This window comes from Mastomys coucha, unplaced genomic scaffold (assembly GCF_008632895.1).
Source record: "Mastomys coucha isolate ucsf_1 unplaced genomic scaffold, UCSF_Mcou_1 pScaffold17, whole genome shotgun sequence".
NCBI lineage: Eukaryota > Metazoa > Chordata > Mammalia > Rodentia > Muridae > Mastomys > Mastomys coucha.
Window position 1 is genome coordinate 28,596,727 of NW_022196899.1, and position 19,859 is coordinate 28,616,585.

The 19,859-nt window shown below is 46.9% G+C and overlaps 1 long non-coding RNA gene across 4 annotated transcripts in view; it reads left to right on the top strand.

Moving 5' to 3' along the window:
- The window catches only part of LOC116095089, a 54,555-nt gene extending 35,196 nt beyond the window's left edge, over positions 1 to 19,359 (top strand). For 3 of the 4 annotated variants that reach the window (XR_004120439.1, XR_004120438.1, XR_004120441.1), the window contains one exon: positions 8,365 to 9,013. This is a non-coding gene — a long non-coding RNA (uncharacterized LOC116095089). Of the gene's footprint in view, positions 1 to 8,364; positions 9,014 to 14,654 lie in introns of those variants that run through there. The other variant, XR_004120440.1, reaches the window with a different exon arrangement.
- The last annotated feature ends 500 nt before the right edge of the window (positions 19,360 to 19,859 follow it).

Here is a 19,859-nt window from a genome sequence, read left to right on the forward strand (position 1 = left end):
GAGAGAGAGAGAGAGAGAGAGAGAGAGAGAGAGAGAGAGAGAGAGAAAGAGGTGGTAGATAGCTTCCTATATTAGAAAATGCTGGTTGGTTTCTCTCACCCAGATATATATCCTGTCAGCTTAATTTGATTTTTAAAAATTCTACAATTGAGTTCATTCCATTGCTTAACACTTGTCTCATCAAAATATAACTGAGTCTTATCAGTCATTTGTACCATGCTATAAATTATTTCCTCTCTAAGCAGATTTGCCATGCAGGAAGTCAGGGAGAGTAGTGAAGAGAGGGCATGGGAGAAAATTACTTTAATATGGAGACTAGAGGAAATATAAACCACATCCCGCTTAGCAGTTTTAGTCACTTTGCTGGAGTCTCACCTGGCCATTCTCCTGTTCGTAAATTTCTAAGGGCTCCTAGGATTCAGGGTGAGTGTGGCTTTGGGTCCTCACCTTTCACAACCCGACTCTTCTAGACTTCAGAGCCTCCTCTCCCTGGTCCTGCCCCTCAGAGCCATGGCAGAGCCATCTGAAGGTGGGAGTTTGTCATCCCCTAGTTGACACTTGTCCCTAGCTTGGATAGCTTTTCTATTGTCTCTCTGACAACTTCCCAGCTTTATTATTGCCTCTTTCAGGCACAGTTTACTACTTTTCCTAATCTAAGTTCCCTAAGATGTGCACCAGCATCCTTGGCATTGTAACTGCTCTTTAAAAGGCCAAAACCAACACCATTTCAGTTCCTATAAGCATCTTTCTTGTTTATGGGTCCCCCTTTTTCTGGCTATTTTTTTTTAAAAAAGCTTTTAATGCAAAATAGCTCATAAAATGCTTTTAGAATAATAAATGACTAGATTGTTAATAATCTCTTAATAGTTATCAGATTTAAAGTGAATATTAGTTATAAAGAATATTGGTTATAAAGATTGAGGACTGGGGACAGAGCTTGGCGATAGAGCTTACTCCCAGAATGTGCAAGGCTCTGGGTTTCACCCACAGCCCAAAGACACGTACAGATCTCCACGCCCCCCTGAAACAAAAAAGGACTAAAACTAGACAGTAGTCACTGTCTATGGTACTAGACTTAAATATTCCCAATTTGATTTGTGTTTGAAAGTGTATGATGGCTTTGTTTGCTTTAGAAACTAGAGTGAGGGCTTTGTTTTACATGCCAGGGCTCTGTCCTGGCATGTAATTTCTCAGAGGAATAGATCCTGGCTTCAGAGCCCCTTAGCACAAAAGTACATATGAACATTTATAGACACACACACGCACACACACACATACACGCACACACATGCACACACACACACACACACACACACACACGCACACGCACCCATGCGCACACAAGCACACACACACACACACACACACACACGCACGCACACACACACGACACAAAATATAGTCACATGCACAAACACATGAACACTGTACTAGTTACATTTCTAATGCTATGATAAACAACTTGACCAAAAGCAGCTTGGGGAGGAAAATGTTAATTTTCCCTTACATGAGGAGAAGTTGGCCAAAACCTGGAGGCAGACACTGAGGCAGAGACTACAGAGCAACGCTGCTTGCTGGCTTATTTCCCATGGCTTGCTCAGCCTGCTTTTTTATTACAACCCAAGACCACCTGCCCAGGGTCAATCATTAATCAAGAAAATACCCCACAGACTTGCCTAGGTGTCAATCTTACAGAGCTATTTTCTCAATTATGATTCACTCTTACTGTATATGTCTCTATATTTGAGGAAATTTGACAAAAATCAACCAAGCAACACACGCGCACACACACACACACGCACACACACACACACGCACATCTATATGCACGCATGCACATATACATTCATAAACAAACATATACATACAGATACATATTCTCACATATGTACACGCATGCGCTACACAGCCATAGCAGACCCTCTGATTCTGCCCGTGTATGGCTGGCCACATGGAAGCCAGTCTTTTGGCTCTCAGTTAAAGGCACAGCTTAATTTTGCTTTCTTTGGTGGCTGTTTGGAAGTAAGGAGTCATAGGGCTGCATGCCTCTGCATTGAGGAGGCGGCACAACTGCCACTGAATGAGTCACTCTCTTGGGTGATGGGAGTTGTGTCGAATTGGGCTAGGTTATTGCATAAATGAGGCCATGGGCATTCAGAAGTGGGCCTTCCTTGGTCACTTAGTATAAGAGTTGTCCTGTGCATATGCCAAGGGCGGCATCAGCTGCCAGCACAGATGTGGACATGGATGGCTTCAGCAGCACTGCTTCCCAGTAGCTGGGATGCACCCATTACACCTCAGCTCGTTTTCTCAGGAGATGTCCGGTATGTGGTTTTGTGCTGAAACTCAAGCAGCTGGAGCTCTCGACACCCTCAGTTAGCAAAATTTGGTTCATCCCAGCCCCAGGGACACACCCCATGCCATTTTGGTAGTAGGAGAGTATGTTTTGTATGTGTGTGTGTGTGTGTGTGTGTGTGTGTGTGTGAGATATGACCTTCACGGTGGTAGGATGCTTGCAGTATCCTGGTTAGTTAAATTGTTGTATATTACCCAGACTATTTAATTTTGAACCTGGCTAGATGAAGCCAGATTGCAGCCAAGTAGGATCAAGGGGATTCAGATGCCTGGGCATGGGGCTCAGCATTAGGCTGGTGCCACCATGTTGGGGAGACAGGAGAAGGAGTGTCCCTAAGCCTTGAAACACTGCAACTCATGTCTCTGGCCAAGAGTGTGTTTCTGTGTCACAAAGAACTCTACAAGCCAGTTTAATAAGTTGTAGACCCTGTAACAGGCAAGCAAAGGGTGTGTACAGGCTGTATATAGAGAAAGAACAGGTTGTCACATTCAGGAAAAATGTAAATTGCCGTTTTAGTGCTATTCCATCTCCCCATCACATTGGCCCTGGAAACCGCTCTCACCCACCTGGGATGCCTTCTGCAGAGAGAAATCTGCTGATATCTATCCAAATGAAAGGTGCCAGTCGTGGACCTAGAGGACTGCCTTCTAGCAAGGCACAGCACGTGTGAATTCTCAGAAGTGCGAACTGACCCACACCCAGGATACCACTGAAGGATTGTCTGTGGTGTGGCATTTGCAGGTCACCGAGGAGCTGCTTACTGAACAGGCAGCAGAGCAACAAAGCTCTCAGTAGCTATGTGCCAGGACGAGAGACACTTTTAAAGACATTGGGATGAAGTAAAAGATTCATAACTTAAAAAAAATCAAAGTGTAGAAAACATGCTTTCCTGGCTCTATTTGCATTTGAAAAGGGTGACCTAGGCTTTAACAATGTCTGCTGTCTTGCACATATGTAGGTACCGGGAGGGAAACTGTGCAGTATTTGCCAGTGAGGAGAGAGAGAGAAGCTTCCCACTTCATGAAATTTGGTGATTTTTTTTTTTTTTGAGTTTTGAACCATATTAGTTCTGTCCCACTGACTGACAGAGCCACTGATTTCAACTTGATAGGTACAGTGTGAATTCATCTAGAATCACTTCACCCCATAATCCCCTACTCTGTCTTTTGATACCCACCAGGCTCTGCATAAATCCAATGCCTCAGGAAGATCATGCTCCTGCCCCTCACGAGCTCCTTGTATCCCTGGTGTCCAGAATCAAGAGCTGGCAGCAGAGTGGGGTGGCATTGAGGGAGCTGGCTGAGTTTGAATCTTGTGTTGCTTACAGGCTACTCTAACTCAGCCAAGTTTCCTAGCGTGTGGGAACCTCTGCTTCTCCACCTCTGAGATGGAAGATTGTTGTTCCACCACGGCTTCACCTTGGTTGCTCTCATGTACAATGGCATATCTAGTTTTTGGAGACCTAGCTTGTCTTTAGAGACAACAGCTTTCCTGTGGTCCTCAGCATTGGTGTCTTAGCTAGCCCTTAATGTCATGGCTTAAACCTTAGCCATGTAATGCTGGCTAAGTTACCTCGGTCCGAGGTTTCACTATGATCCCCAGGAAAGGCTCCGGCCTGCTGTTTTCTGATACTGATCTCCTGGGCATCAGTCCATCTCCTGGACGGTTCCCTCTGTCCTCACATACACACCCAGCCTAGTCCTCAGGCAGCTCCTTCTTCGCTGCCACACCTGCCACGGTAGCCTTCTCTTACAGTCGAGAGAAGGGGAATAAGTTTGATATTGGAATCTGGTAACAGTCACTTGCCTAGGAGGGAAATTTGTGTCAAGTACCCAGGCCTAAATGAGGCTTCTCTGCCTTTCCCCCATCTTAGCTCAGCACCTGTAGCTGTGGTGGGCTCCAAAGCCCTAGACTGACTTCATCCAAGTGAAGTCAGGACAATTTACAGTCACGGGCATATAAAACGTGCCGGTGTACCTCGTGGTGTTTACTTAAGCAACCATCAGGCCCTGTAACCAAGTGACTTCAAAGGCTCTGGGTTGGTTGGTTTACAGTCAGTCTGAGAAATGACAGAAGGCTCAGGTTTATGTGTATTCACATACTTTAATGGGAGAAAAATTCATACAGAGTGAACCGCTTAGTTGCTATGGGGAGATAGAATGCTTTTTTGAAAATGCTCCTCTTTAAAGTCAAAAGATAAATCACTCTCAAGGTGGAGTGGAAGCAGAAGGGGGAAGGGGCCCAGACCGTGAAGGCTGGCTTTCCCCAGACATTACTGCTGCTTGTGTGCCTACAGCCCAGAACAGCTGGCTAGTGCGGGAAACCGGAGAAAGGCCTCTTTCGCTTTAATCCAGCCCGCTGCTTTCCTGGGCCCGTTTTACTGTAATTCTGGGAGGCCAAGGGACAAAGGCTGTTGACTGATACGTGCAATTACCTCCTTTAATACTGCTCTCAACTGTCGGCCCTGACTGACAAAAGTGGATGAGGTTTAGTTAAGGTCTGAGAAAACGCTCCTTTAATAAAAGCCATTCCCATCCTGATCCAGCCACCCTCCCTCAGGCTTTTTCATCTATTTTCTAGAAAGATAAGGTCTGCTGATGCAGAGGTAAGAAGTGGTGCTCAGCTTGGACATTGGAAACACCACGGCCACCTCATAGAAACCCTCCACGGCATCTGGGGGGACTTGTCCCCGGAGTGAGGATGAGTTGGATCACTGGGCAGGGTTTTCCCCAGGGCCAGAGGTGGTTTTAAAAAGTTTTTTGGTGTCTTTCCTCCATTGGTTTCTTGTAAGTAAAAAGGAGTGGGGGGAAGTTTTCTTCTGCCTGATGTGCTTCTACAGACCTCAGTCCTCCATACCCTGGTTACTCCCATGTTGAACAAGCTGTAGATGGAAACCTCTTCTTACCCAGAAGGCAGTGGGTAGCCTGGACAGATGCAGAAGCAGGAGCGAATGTAGTAAGACGGTCACTGCGGCCACCAGCTCCACCTGCCCACACCGACTGCAGACAAGACCCCTGAAGGACAGACAATACCCTAATGACAGGTGTTCTTTGGAAAGCTGGAACAGACCCTGTGGGAGGATGTCCTAATAGGAAATGGGTGGCCTGCGGCTGGGACGGCACCCTGTTTCACAAGCCTGCACTCCTGGCCTCCTTGCATACAGACCAACTGGAGGCCGGTATATCACCACAGCTTGGTGGCTGTGGCCAACAGACTCGCACAGGGTCCTTTGGCTATGCCAGGTGGGAGGCCAGCCAGGTCCAGAGGCTGGGACTTATCCACAGGCCCAGATGAAGGTAACACGGGACAGGAGAAAGATTCTCCCACATCAAGCTCAATGTAGCTTGCCTCTGTCAGGTTCCCATGGTGCCAGTCAGTTTTTATTGTGTAGTTTGCCTCAGGATGACGCCTTCACCTTTGTGCTATTACTGCAGCACCCTGTGGCAAAGGTTATTAGGGAGTCTGTATGATGCCAAGGACCCTGAGGGCTGACCTTGTTTAGAACCTCAGAACCAGGTCGGCACAGCACATACTTTTCTCAAGTTTCTGCAGATGTGAGGAAACTATCTTCTAGAGGAAAGCTGCCTTTATCTTGCTCCCCCTTTGCTCTCTGGAGCGGCCTTGGAGACTGACAACCAGGTCCATGTGGCAACCGCACTGGAACATCCAGCTGCTCGGCTGTGCTGAGAGATGCACAGCTCTCCAGCTGCCTCAGGAGAGAACTGGGCAAAGTACGGGGAGGGAGGTGAGTGCTCAGAGCCTGGGCAGGTCAGGGGTAGCATTCTGGAAGAAGAAGCAGGTTCGCTTGCCTGAAACCCCAAGTGTCTATATGTGAAGTTAAGTATCAGTGTTTTCATCTCAGAGCACGGGGTATGTGGGCACTGAATTCTGGAAAGGGAGAAGCATAGATATCAGCTTGGCCTTAACCAGGGTTTGGAGAGGCAGGAGAGAAGAGACGGCTCAGTTCCATTTGAGACATAGATGTCTTCAAAGAAAAGGGTGCCAGGTGGGAGGCCACCAGTGGCTGCTGCAAGGGAGGCTGATGGCTGGCTTCCTCACGGAATCACCTTTGGGACCAGTCTGTTGCCGCTTTATCTGGTACAGTTCAGAACTTGTCATAGGCAGGGGGACGTCCAGACCAAAGGGTTCCCTACCTCAGCTCTTCATGGAACAGTGAAACCATTGTGTTGTTCAGCAAGGGATAGCTCTTAGGGAGCTAGGGTCCAGTGTAGACAGCTGCATCCGTGGGGGATGGTGGGCGGCATGACCTGGTGGTGTAGTCAGACACAATCAGTGGGACACGGTGCTGCAACGTGATTCAATATGAAGAGAAGATGTTGGGGTGCAGAGAGCAGTGATGAGGGGTTCACTTGCTGTCACTGTGACTCAGTGTGCCTCTCGTGTCACAGGTAGCACACATAGCAAATGGGATCTCCGTAACAATGCTGTGAGCTGAGACGAGCTCAGAGTGACATTTGACCCAGAACTGTGAACGAGCACTCAGATCACTGAGAGTCCATTGTGCTCTGCCTCTCCCTGGTATCCCTGGCTGGCTGTGGATACCGTGCTCCCATTCAGAATAGGAAATGTCTACCGAGGGAGCAATATAGGGACAACCCTGTGTGTACCTTCTACCCCATTGCGCACAGACCCAATCCCTTCTATTTAAACAAAATAAAGGTGTTGATCCTACCTTCCCCAATAGGCAAATATCTCTAGGAGCAGGACTCAGTGCCCACATTTTCCTATTAAAAATTAAATGACATTTATGCTCAAATTAAGACTTTACAGACAGTCTAGAAGAGAAAGTTTCTATATTTCTCCATTGACCTTCCTAAAGGCATGTGCCCCTTCTCTTTCTCTCTTTCTCTCCCTCTCTCTCTCCCTCTCTCTCACCTTTTCTCTCCCTGTATATCTGTGATGCATATGTGTCTGTGTGTGCATATGTACATATCTGTGATGTATATGTATGTGTGATGTATATGTGTATATCTGTGATATGTGTATGTGTGTGAGACATATATATGTAGATATACATGCAAATGGTTATAATTAAAAGCCAGGTAACAGCACTTGGTATTCTTCTCGATAACTTTCAAATTTTGTTGAGATGCTGTGGCACACAAGCCCAGGTATCCTCTGGTGTCTGCTCCTCCCAGCCCTGGAACTGCTGCTGTGTGTGGCCGTACCCAGCTTTCCATAAGGATGCTCAGATTCAAACTCAGATCCTCATGTGAGTTTTCATGGCAATATTCTACCTCCTGAGCCATCTCCCCATCCCCATCTCTGAGGAGGTGATGGGGTGTGCTGTTGGACCTAGGCCCTGCTCTCTATCAGAGGGATGTCTCTTCTGTGAGATGCCAGAGTGGGGAAGGACTGGAAAGCTTGGGTATTAAGGAGAAGCTGAGGTACTAGGCAGATGCCAGAGCCAGAGCACAGGGTAGAGCTGAGGAAATACCCTTGGGGTAAGACCGAGGACAGAAGGAAGGTCAATGGTCACAGCTGCTCCGTGATCAGTAATGAACTGTCCCCCCTGACTGGCTTGCGGAGGTCTTGGTTCTGGTGGGCAGGATAAGCTGGTGGACAGGATAAGCTGGCACTGACATTGGGGAGGCGGCATTTCTGACTTCTTCAATGCTTTGAAAACAGCAGGAGGAACAACAGCGCTTGCGGTGTGCCCTGGGGCACAGGGCTGAATACACAGCAGGCATGCTCACTGACCTGAGGGAGGCACACAGGCTAAAATCAGGTGTAAAGTAAGGAGTGCTGATCCCAGGCAGTGAAGGGCATGTGCTGGGAGAGGGCAGGTTTGAACTAGGCATTCTTGGAGTTTCTTCTCAGACTCAAAATTAGGACTACTTTATCTAGAGTTGGGACTGTCCTAAACTTTTAGCCTCTAGATTCTGGAAAGGGGACCAAAGTGATCTGTCACAGAATTTGGAGACCTGTAAGATTTTGCTGCCTTTGACTAACATCTGTTTATAATTTGACACCTGTTTGTTTTCTAGAGTCCTCATGGATCCACAGGAGAAGAGGTGACAGACAGGCTGCACTTGTCTCAAGACAACACTTCCTCTTGGAGACTCAGCCTCCTCTGAGTTAGAAGGCAGGCTTCATGAGAGTCCCTCCTCTGGGGGACTCACGGACACAGGCATGCCTTCTTCAGCCACACATTTGTGAAGACGAGTGTTTGAGAAAATCACCACGTAGCCGTCAGTTCACTTGAGAAGGCTAGCCCAGACTTGTTCATTTGACAAGGCTAGCCCAGACTGGGATCCAGAGAGAGTCTTTGCTGAATGCCTGCTTCTACAGTAGGAGCACCTGTGGAATGTCTGCACTTTAGAGCTGCCAGCCCGGTACCATTTTTGAACTCTGCTGGGTATGAGGGGTGAGTGTTGGCACCATGAGGAAAAAGTTGAGATTTCTGTCTTCTCCCTTCTGTTTCCCATCAGTTTCTCTCCCAAATGGTGGCAGTGGTATCTGAGCACCAAGCATTTGTTTAGCACAGGGCTGAGCATCTCATTTTACAGATGAGCTGACTGAAGTACCGAGACATTCCTCGTGGACTGGACATTGTGGAGCTCAGGGCTTCAGAACTTTTTTGTATAATACTTGTATTGTATTTCGTGTCTTCAAGGAATAGCCTGGGCTTTGGTGCATTCCCTTGTTGTATACAGTGACCCTATACCCCTCCCCAGATGCAAGCATGTGAGCGCACTTGTCCTTTCACATACACACACACACACACACACACACACACACACACACACACACACACGGCCCTGTATGTTCCAAAGAACCACATACCTATGTCCATCTCTCCACCTTGAACTCTAAGATCTCTTGGACATGAACCTCAAAGTTCAAATGTGTGCTCCATGTTTTCACTTGGCAGCATACCTTCTTGCTTGGCCCAAAGGCCCAGATCCTCTTTTTTTTTTTTTTTTTTTTTTCCTTCAGACACTTCACAAATGCCACTGCTTTGAGATATTCCTGAAGTTCCAGAGTTTTGTGGGACTTGTAAGTTTTGTTGAGTAACGGGAGGCAGGGCAGAATATCTTAAGCTTGGGGATGGGCGTAGCCCTGTGAAATGCTCAGGTGTGCTCATGGAATGCTTCCACACAATGTCCACAGCTAATCACGTCTTTCTAGAGAGCCATTGGATTGCTGCTGCTGCTGCTGCCGCTGCTGCTGAGATGCAAGCCCAGCTCTCCAAAAGAGAAGCCAGGGCCTTTTATTCTCTCTCATGCTGCTGTGTTGTTTTCTGATCATCAATAATAGAAAAGAATCAGATCACCCTCAAAAGGGAATGTTAAGGTGATACACCAAAATCAGGCTCCCAGGATGAGAGGTTCAGCATGGGGCACTGTAAATAGAAGAGGCTGCACATGTCTGAAGACCTGTGCTCTGCTCTGCGGGGAGGCTGCTAGGAGCTCCCTGTTCATTCAGGAACCAGGAATCTCCCTGTCTGGGTCTCCTTGCTGTGTATACCACCTTGTGTCCTGGGGCATCAGGTCCACAAGCCCTCTAGAAGAGGAATGATCCTACAGGCAGGGGCAGTGTCTGTTAAAGATGTGATCCATTTGACCAAGTAAGCCATACAAGAGGATATACAGGGGACCCCCTCAGTGCCCAGGAATGTGCAAAGACTTTATAGGAACACGAGGGGTCTAGGCAGGAAAACTATGGATACTGAAGACAGAAATGTTCAGAAAAGAGAGGCTGTAAGGTGCACTGTGGGCATTGGGGACGTACTAGGGGGTGCCACAAAAAAGCAGCGAGGAAATGGAGCACAGGGCAGCATGTGGCTGGGTTTAGGTGTGAAGATACCCCTCTGTGTCCCATAGTGCTTCAGTCCACCCACCGCAGAGTCAGACCCCTGCCTTTGGATACACTCCCTTGTCTCTGGAGGCCCAGGAGAGCCCTTCCTTCCCATAAGACATTTTAGGCCCAGGGCCTGGGGCCTGCATGGGGACTCTCATGTGATTTATCAGTCTTCCTGGAAGCGCCATTTCTGCTGTCCCATTCCCACCCTGGACACCCAGTTTTGTCCCTCTTCGTGTTTCAAGGACTCCCCAACGAGGGACAGCATGCTCTTGCCTCCTAATGCTAGCATACAGTAAGCATTCAGTACATTTTGATGGTGGAATGTCTCCAGTCTAGCATTCATGTGTTTTTCAGGCAGTGAAGAGTCAGTGGAGTATGACTCCAGGGAGAGTATGGGGCAATTCTCCTGGCTGTGTTTTTAAGGCTTGATTCAGTTATATTTTTAGAGCATGTGATGCTCTAAACATTTACCCTGGTACTTAGATCAGCAGCCTGCCTACCCTGGCACTGTATTTTCTCCCCTTGCCATCTTATGCCCCTTGGGAGTTTTGCTCTCCATAGCAAGACAGATAGAGTATGTGACCGGCGCTATCCAATGAGTCATCACAACCTTAGTGCAATTGCTGTCGCCACACTACACATGAGCCACTTTTCTAAAAGAGGAAGCCTGACCCCAACAAGGCGTTGCTGAAGTTGTCCGGCTCTTGTTATCAGCCTTTTGGACATACATCCCACATCTTTTGTATCTGCCCACTCATTTGAGCTGCTGCCACAGCTACATGTATTTGCAGGATGAGATTGAAGCAGGATGTGTATGTGTTAGTGTGGGAGGGGATAGGAGGCAGAGGAGCAACAGATGCTCAGTTCAGACAACTACATGGGGCCCCGGCCATGTAGTGTTAAGAGTAGAGAGCTTCAGTAGAGCTGATCCAGGTGGGAGCTGTGGTCCAAGTCCTTGTTTCACAGTTCCCTTTGAAGAGTGGGAGTCGCTGAAGACCAGTCCAACCCTGATGCTGTGCGGTGGGGTGGGCATATGGTTGGTCCCTCCAGACCTTAGCATCTGTGCATCTTAGAGCTGAGCGTTAGGACTAGGTTCCTTTACTCTCCACACACAATAGGTCACATTTTCATCTTTGTCCATTTCTTTTGTTGACATGAACACTAGGGTGCACTCAAAGCCCTAAACCATTTTTAGTGGTACACTCTGAAGCTGCTTCCACTTTAGGCTCTGGAAGCCATTTAGAAGCCATTCTCATTGGACAACACCCACCTACATCCAGATACAAAGTATCTGCACCGCGGGAGGGGTGAGTACATTCCTGATGTGGTAGCAAGAGGGAAAGGGTTGTGTCATTCAGCACATCTGACTGTGTGTAACCATAGCGTGAACCAGAGGCATAGGCTAGTCCTTGACACTGCTGCCCACAAGAAGTTCATAGTCTAGTGCAGTTGACAGGTGTGTTGCAGTCACATCAAAAAGAGGTGTGTTTGACACATTCTGAATGGGGGTGGTGGGGAGGTCAGGGCATGTGTGCTTCAATGGAGCATAGTGAATGAATGGTGCTATCTCCCAGAGTGGACCGTGGCCGACTAGAGAGGTGGGGCTAAGCATATAATGATGGACAGGGAACAGTTGGAATGAGAAAACCATGTATGCCAATAGAGTCTGTTAGTTTATGCTCTGGATGTGCTAGTATGCATCCAGCTGCAAGGACAGGAACCAAGATTTATCTGGCTTAAACACACGAGTGTGCTCTAAGATGGCCAGTAACAGATCTCATTGGCTCAACTAGGTCATTGAGGACCTAGTGTTGTCCAGTGCTTTAATTGTCCTAGCCTCCATTGGTTTCTCTTCTTAATAGATTGTGCTGGAGTCACAAAACAAGCATGAAGTACTCGACTGTTCGCTTCATTAGGATCTGTTCCCTTGGTAAGAAAAAACCTTTAAGAAACCTGACACCAGTCAGGTTCCTCTTCAGGCCTCAGTGGTGGAGGTACATGCTATATGCCACTCCCTGGAAGGGGCACACACCCATCCTGTCTCAGCCTTGTCTTGGGTCATGCCTAGGATGTGTGGGCCTGTTTCTTCTGAACTCTTGTCCAGGTAGAGTGTGCTAGAACAGAAGCAGGCCTCTGACAGAAAGCAGGAATCAGAAACTGTGGGTTGCCAAGTAAACTGTTTGCTGGGGTAGATGGACACTCTTTAGAGGGCTGAGCCACAGGGGCTAGGATCAGCCTATCATGGCAAAAGAAAAAGCCCCATTGGCCGCGTAGAGCTTGGTTTTGTGAGCCAAGCTGGGAACAAAAGGTGTCATGAGAACTCAGGCATCCTCGTGGACTGCTGTGTCTCTGCTATTAGAAAGCCACGTGATTCTTGGCGAATGGGGAAATTTTAGGGCAGGGTGGGAACCAATGCAGAGTAGGGCTTTCCCATCTGCATTTCCAAGACCCTCCTCATGGACCGTGGCAAGCTCAGACTTCATGGGGAGACTTCTTGAGTCAGACTGTGGTGAAGAGAATGTTAGGTGGAGCTGGGCATGCCTCAAAGGTAGATGCTCAAGACGTTCATTTTTACAAAAGAGGAAGTGGAACCCCAGACAGTTGGAATGAGCCATTGAGCCTGGGCTTGCTCTTGTTCCTCAGCTGGGTACCCAGTTCTCTGTGGTGAGTGCTGAGTGTCCCCAGAACCTCTTCTCTCTTCCTGGACACAAACTGTATTGTTGAGCTTAAAAGAAATTCTAGATATTAAAATGCAAGCAATGAGCACAGTGCTTTAGCTCCGTGGGTCTTAGTGTGAAGGGGCCTTTTTCCTCTTTCCCTTTGAGTCAGGCTTTAAGAGGAAGAGGCCTGAAACCTTCAGGGCATGGGGTTCAGGAGAGGAAAGGAGGTAGTTTTTTTTCATTTTAAAATTTCTCCTCATCTTTTTCTCCTCCTCCTCCTCCTCCTCCTCCTCCTCCTTCTCCTCCTCCTCCTCCTACTTTATTTTTTGGGCTTCTCTGAGGACTCCAAGGCAAAGAAGACTCCAATTCAGGTTGAGATCACTGAGCACAAACAAGGGGCTGCCGCAGTGTATTGTTCTGGGAGAGATTCTCCTGGTACATTTTTCTTGATGTCCATTTCCAGCGACCCTTCACTCCTTCCCTGGCCTCCTGTGGACGGCAGTGCTTTTCCCATAACTAGGCATATTATAGCATGTGAATGCAGCCCCAACAACTTGCCTTTGTAGACAGAAAATTCATTCCTTGGAACGGAAGGCACCAAATAAGTGAATAAGCAAAATAGAAGACTGTTGGTATACTCAAGGGTGAGGCCTGAACACTAAGTGCTTTCTGACAAAGTACTATGTGAAATCACCCCAAAATCTCTTTATTTCAACTTGGCTTTCGACAATGTTCTTAAATTGTACACACACACACACACACACACACACACACACACACTTCTTAGTCAGGGTTTCTGTTCCTGAACAGACATCATGACAAAGAAGCAAGTTGAGGAGGAAAGGGTTTATTCAGCTTACACTTCCACATTACTGTTCATCACCAAAGGAAGTCAGGACTGGAACTCAAGCAGGTCAGGAAGCAGGAGCTGATGCAGAGGCCATAGAGGGATGTTCCTTACTGGCTTGCTTCTCCTGGCTTGCTCAGTTTGCTTTCTTATAGAACCCAGGACTACCAGCCCAGGGATGGCACCTCTCTCAATGGGCCCTCCCCCCCCTTGGTCACTAATTGAGAAAATGCCTTACAGCTGGAACTCATGGAGGCATTTCCTCAAGGGAGGCTCCTTTCTCTGTGATAACTATAGCTTGTGTCAAGTTGATATACCAAAGCTTGTGTGTGTGTATGTGTGTATATATTTTTCTGTTATGTCAGTCATCATAAAGCTATTAATATTGCATGTAGAAGGTGTTAGGAGGCTGAGCTAAGTATGAGTTGATGAGAACATTCTTGCTATGGCCTCATAGATGCTCTGGTTCCATCGAACAGTGAAGAGAGGAAGGTTGTATATGCACACACATGTATGTGTGTCTCTGTGAGACTATTTTAGCCTGGAGAAACATAAAGAGAAATGTGGCAATTATACGGAATGAGTATCAGTACTATGCATAATGGAGTGTGAGTTGCTGATGTGGGCCTGGCTGGGAGGAGCTGGGGGCAGAGATGGGAAGAGATAGAAACAGGAAAGGCAAAACCAATGGAAAGCAATACTTTCAGGAACTAAGCTGACAACTCGACACTTAGGCACGCTGGCTGCTCTTGCAGAGGGCTGGTGTGTGGTTCCCATACCCATATGGCAGGCCACAACCATCTTTAACTTCAGTTCCAGGGCATCTGACCCCCTCCTCCTCTGGCACTGCACACATGTGGTCTATAGACATACATCAGCCAAAACACCTCCATGGATAAAATGAAACAGTAAACAAAAGAAAACAAAACCAAGATGGGGACTGGGCTTCATGTGTTTTTCACAGGATGTTGACCTTGGCTGTTCGGCTATACAGTGTCACCGAGGAGCCTTGAGTGAGGGTATGCTATATAGTTCCTTAAATTGAAGGCGCTGGCTCCCTGGAACTGCCGACCCCTTTCATTTTCTTCTCACCTTTGTCGTTTCTCATCCACTGCTTGTATTCGCCTGCCATCTTCATGTCAGTTATGGCTGAATTATAATTGAAAGTGTGTATATAATGTGCATAATTATATACACAATTATAGTAAGGTTAGTTTGAAATTATACAGTTTATTGTGAAGTATAAATATCCACCTGAAAAACTCCATTTTTATCTTGTGATGTAAAGGGATGCTTCTGTTCTGCGGAGAGAACTTTGAACAAGTCAGTGTCAGCTGACATTTTAAATTAACAGCTTACAGACCCTTCCAAAAACCAGGACTGCTTCTCTGGTTCTCCAGGACACCGATTCGGCGCTTTATGCTAGGAGATGAATGTAGAGAGGTCCCCTCTAGTCCCTCCAATGGTGACAGGAAACCAGTAACACGTGTTAAGTGCCTACCATGGTCCAGCCACTGTGATCATAGGAGAACAGTAAGTATAGTTCTGTGACCATTTCACAGAGCAAGAAACTTAGGTGTGAGAGCAGTGTGCATGCCCACAAGCCAACCTCATCTGGATAATACTTCACTGAGGCTTTCTTCCCAGCTGATTCTAGATTGAGTCAAATTGACAAAACCACCACAACCATCTTCCAGAACATTCTTTCTTAAAGCCATACTACTACTACTACTACTACTACTACTACTACTACTACTACTACTATATTGGGGCAGTGAGCAGTAAAGATTTATGTGTTCCAAGTGCAAAAATACTAATAAACTGGAGGTAATGAGAGGTCTTGATGTAAACAGACTATCTTAGTTAGGGTTTCCATTGCTGAGAAGAGGCACCATGACCAAAGCAACTCTTATAAAGGACAACATTTAATCAGGGCTGGCTTACAGGTTCAGAGGTTCAGTCCAATATCATCATAGCAAGAAGCATGGCAGCATGCAGGCAGGCATGGTGCTGGTGGAGCCAAGAATTCTTCATCTTGATCCACTGGCAGCAGGAAGTACTGTGTTCTACACTAGGTGGAGCTTGAGCATGAGACCTCAAAGCTCACTTCCACAGTGCCACACCTCTAACAAGGCCACACCTCCTAATAGGGCCACTTCTCATGTGTCAAACATTCAAATGCATGAGTCTTTGGAGGCTAAACCTATTCAAACCACCACACAGACTAAACATTTCCCCAATAGTATCCTTTTATGTAGTAGCAAGGATTAGAAAACATTTTCAGCTGAAAGGAACAGTCATGCCTATGTTCATAATTAAAAATAAAAAGGAGGCAATGGTCTACACAGTTCTGGGACAGCCAGGGCTATGTGGAGAGGCTGTCTCAAGAAGGCACCCCCCCCCCCATGCACACAAAAAAAGGGCAAGGTGGACTTTTCTTTCTGGTTTGGGCTCACCACCAAGCCTGATCTCCCAGGAGCAAAAAGTTTGTTGTCCTTGGAAGCACGCCATCTGATATACAGTGTTCTCTGAGTTCCTGGGCTGTGGGTCCTGGAAGTTCTTGGTTGCATTAGTGACTAATTGATATGTTGACTTCAACCGTTTCGGCAGGATAAAACAGAAGGCTGATTATTTCTGCTGAGTCAAGCCAGAAATTTAACCACTCTTTGATCTCTCCCTGCAAGGGAAACAACACAGTATAGGACCTTATCACAATTTTATTATCAAATGTAGGATAAATTTGATGCTTATTTCATTGTAATCTGATATTTGACATTACTGTTTATGTGGCCACAATTCTGTTTTATAGATCATTCACAAGGTATTCAAAATTTGGATTGGGGGCTGGAAAGATGACTCAACATTTAAGAACACTGTTTATTCTTCCAGAGGACCCAGGTTCAATTCCCAGCACCCATATAGTGACCCACAACTGTTACTCTAGTTCCAGCAGAGCTGACACCCTCTTCTGGTCTCCGCATGTACCAGGCACACAAGTGGTACTCACACGTGTAGGCAAAACATTCATACACATAAAAAAAAAAAACCCAAATATTTATCTGGGCATGTTGATACATTTAATCTTGAGTTCACAGCCAGTCTAGTCTACATATCTAGTTCTAGGCCAACCTAGGACTGCACACTAAGACCTTGGGATTGCCATGAGTAGGCCAGAAAAATATAACAGTATGAGAGGTGGGAGAGAGAGAGAGACCCAGAGAGAGAGAGAGAGAGAAAGAGAGAGAGAGAGAGAGAGAGAGGTGGTAGATAGCTTCCTAAATTAGAAAATGCTGGTTGGTTTCTCTCATCCAAACACCATCCCAAACCAACCAACTAAAGAATGAATACACAGGTCCTGCTCAGGTAGCCACACCTGCTGTATGGCTCCAATTTGCCATGTCAAGTCTGAAAGCATTGGTCTCCATCTTCCAGCGTGCATAACCAATCTTCCTACCCCAGTTCTAAATGCTCCCTGGGTTGTGTACTCAGTACTCTATACCCTGTTATGACTCTGTATTGACTAGTCTCTCTCTCTCTCTCTCTCACACACACACACACAATCTTCTGTTGAAGGTTGATAGAAGCCCTAGTCTAAGGGCATCCATAAACATTTAGAAGGCAGTCTGACTACACGTCTGTTTAGCAAAAATCCATTAATACATTTTACTTGAAAATGCATTAATACAGAACACATAAAAATATACTAGTGCAAAGATATAGCAATCCTTTTCCTCTCTAAGAGCTGTGTCTCTCCAGCTATAAGCTTTGGCCCAGTTACACAGTGCCGGACACGAATGCCTTCCCATGGAGCAGGCCTCAGAAGCAACCAGAAAGTGATAGTTTTCCCACCCAGCAGTCTTGCCACATTGCAACTGTGACCGTATCTCACCTGGAAGGTCAGTATTTGTCTTGGTTGTTTCTCTATTGTGGTGAGACACATGACCAAGGCCACTTATAAAAGAAAGCCTTTACTCTGGGGCTAGCTTACCATCTTAGAGGGTGAGTCCACGGCCAGCATGATGGTAAGCATGGCGGCAGACAACTTGGCCCGTGAGCAGCAGCTGAGAGCTTACATCTTGACCCATAAATTGGAGGTAGAGAGCAAGAGAGACTGGGCCTTGTGTGGGATTTTGCCCTCCCTCCCTCCCCACCAGTGATACACCTCCAACAAGGCCACACAGTTTCTAATCCTTTCTAAACAGTCTACCAACTGGGGACCAAGTCATCCATATACACGAGAGCCATTCTCATTAAACTCCCCACAGGTATTGTAGCACTCAGGGTGCATGCATTTTTCACCAGCTGGCTGCCCAGGGCTTTCCCACACTGTGGAATCTGGCCAGCAGGGAGTAGAAGTCCAGCTCCATTCTTCTGTGTGTGGTGTCTTCAGCATCTGGCAGGCAGGCAGGAGCAACGGCAATAGCCTGTACTGCTAGGGAGACATCTGGGCCTGCCTGGGGCATTCTTTACAAGTGATAAATGTGAAGTACGCATTAAAATAGCATAGGTGTTTTAATGTTTCTAGTGGTGCTGGAGACACAGAGTATGCTGAGGGGCCAGTGCAGGCTTCCTGTCTAAAGACCACATCAAAGATCTTCCTCCACAGAGCCTCAGGTGTTGAGTGGAGCAATGTTAGTCATCAGAGTTGTGACCATATTGTGGGATTTGTTTCTAGCATTTTTGTTTTATCATTTACAACAAAACAAAAGAGGACCCCTCCAGTGTCTCTGCATTTGGAAAGATTAGACTTGCAACAGCAGGTTTTCCCACAATGGTGACTAAAGCGGGACCCTACCCCCACCCCAGCTTGAGTTATTTATATTCATTAAAATGTGGGCAGTGGCCGGGCAGCTTTCCCATCCTGGTCATGGTGGCAGGGCTTCTCTCCTGTGTGGAGGTGCTGGTGTGTGCTGCTGTCTGTTGACTAAGGCTCTTCTATGTTCCCAGAGACTCTCTCTCTCGAGTGGAGATGTCCGGGTGAGCTGGGTCTGGTGTGGCCTCTCATATTTGGTGCCCTGAGCAGGAATTCTTCCTGGTGTGCATTTCCCTGATGTTCTTTTCTCACCAAGAAATAAATGAAGGCTTGTCAATCCCAGATGCAAGTTTCAGAGCATTCTGCCCTCAAGCCCAGAGGCCACCCATCAGACACTCGTGTATGTGGCTGATGAGGGAACACCGGCTGTGCTCAGAAATAAGTGCATGCACATACCAGGCTCAGGGTGTCAAGGATACGATGGCAGTGATGGCAAAAGCTTCACAAGCACTTCTCCCTCCACGCATCTCTGCCTGAATTCCTTCTCTGTTTCACACAGAACTTCCAGCTCTAGGCCCTGCAGCATGCATGCCCGTGGAGGCTACTTCGTCTTTGCTTTATGACATAGGCATAGTCAGAAACCCACTTCGTCCTGGTGTACTTAGCAAAGCAACACACTTATCTCAAAGCATGGTTTAGGCCAGCACAAGAGCCTTGAACATATCGTACAAAGGAAGACAGTTTAAATCTTGTTAGCTTCAGGATAAGTGTGCCTGTGATTATTCACACTCCCAACACAAGAGTCAACTTTTCACTGCATGTAGGTGATGCTTCAACACACTGAATAAGACCATAGTTATACATAAACGCTACACAATTCTAAAATATGTATCTAGACTTCAATAAAAAATATTTTCAAAATGTCTGTGTATTTGAATGGCAGTATCAAAAGGAGTTTTTGTGCATGTTCTGGGAAGGTGTATGTCCTGGGAATCACTGTGTGCACTAAATTGTCTTTGCGGGAAGGGAGGCTTCTGGCTCGTTCTCTTAGCATCTTCCACACTCACCTCTGAGACAACCCTGTACATCTTTTATGTCTTCCAATCCTTACCTTCCACACCTCAGCTATGGAAAGCACCATGGCCACAGCTTCCCATCTTGTCTTTTAGCTCCTCCGCCCTTCTCAGTCCACAGTTAGAGCCTGGCTCCTTCACGTGTGACTCTGAGCAGAAATTAACTCAACTTGTTAGAGGAGGAAGAACTAAATTGTAGCAGAAAAAAAAATAGGCTGTCAAAAATCAAAGGAGGAGGAGGGTGTTCTAATTTTGGGCACTGCAAATGCTCTGTGCCTTGAAGTTTCTTGGTGCCTGAATACTCCATGGCCTCGTGGCCTTCGCTCCAGGCCCCTGAGATTAA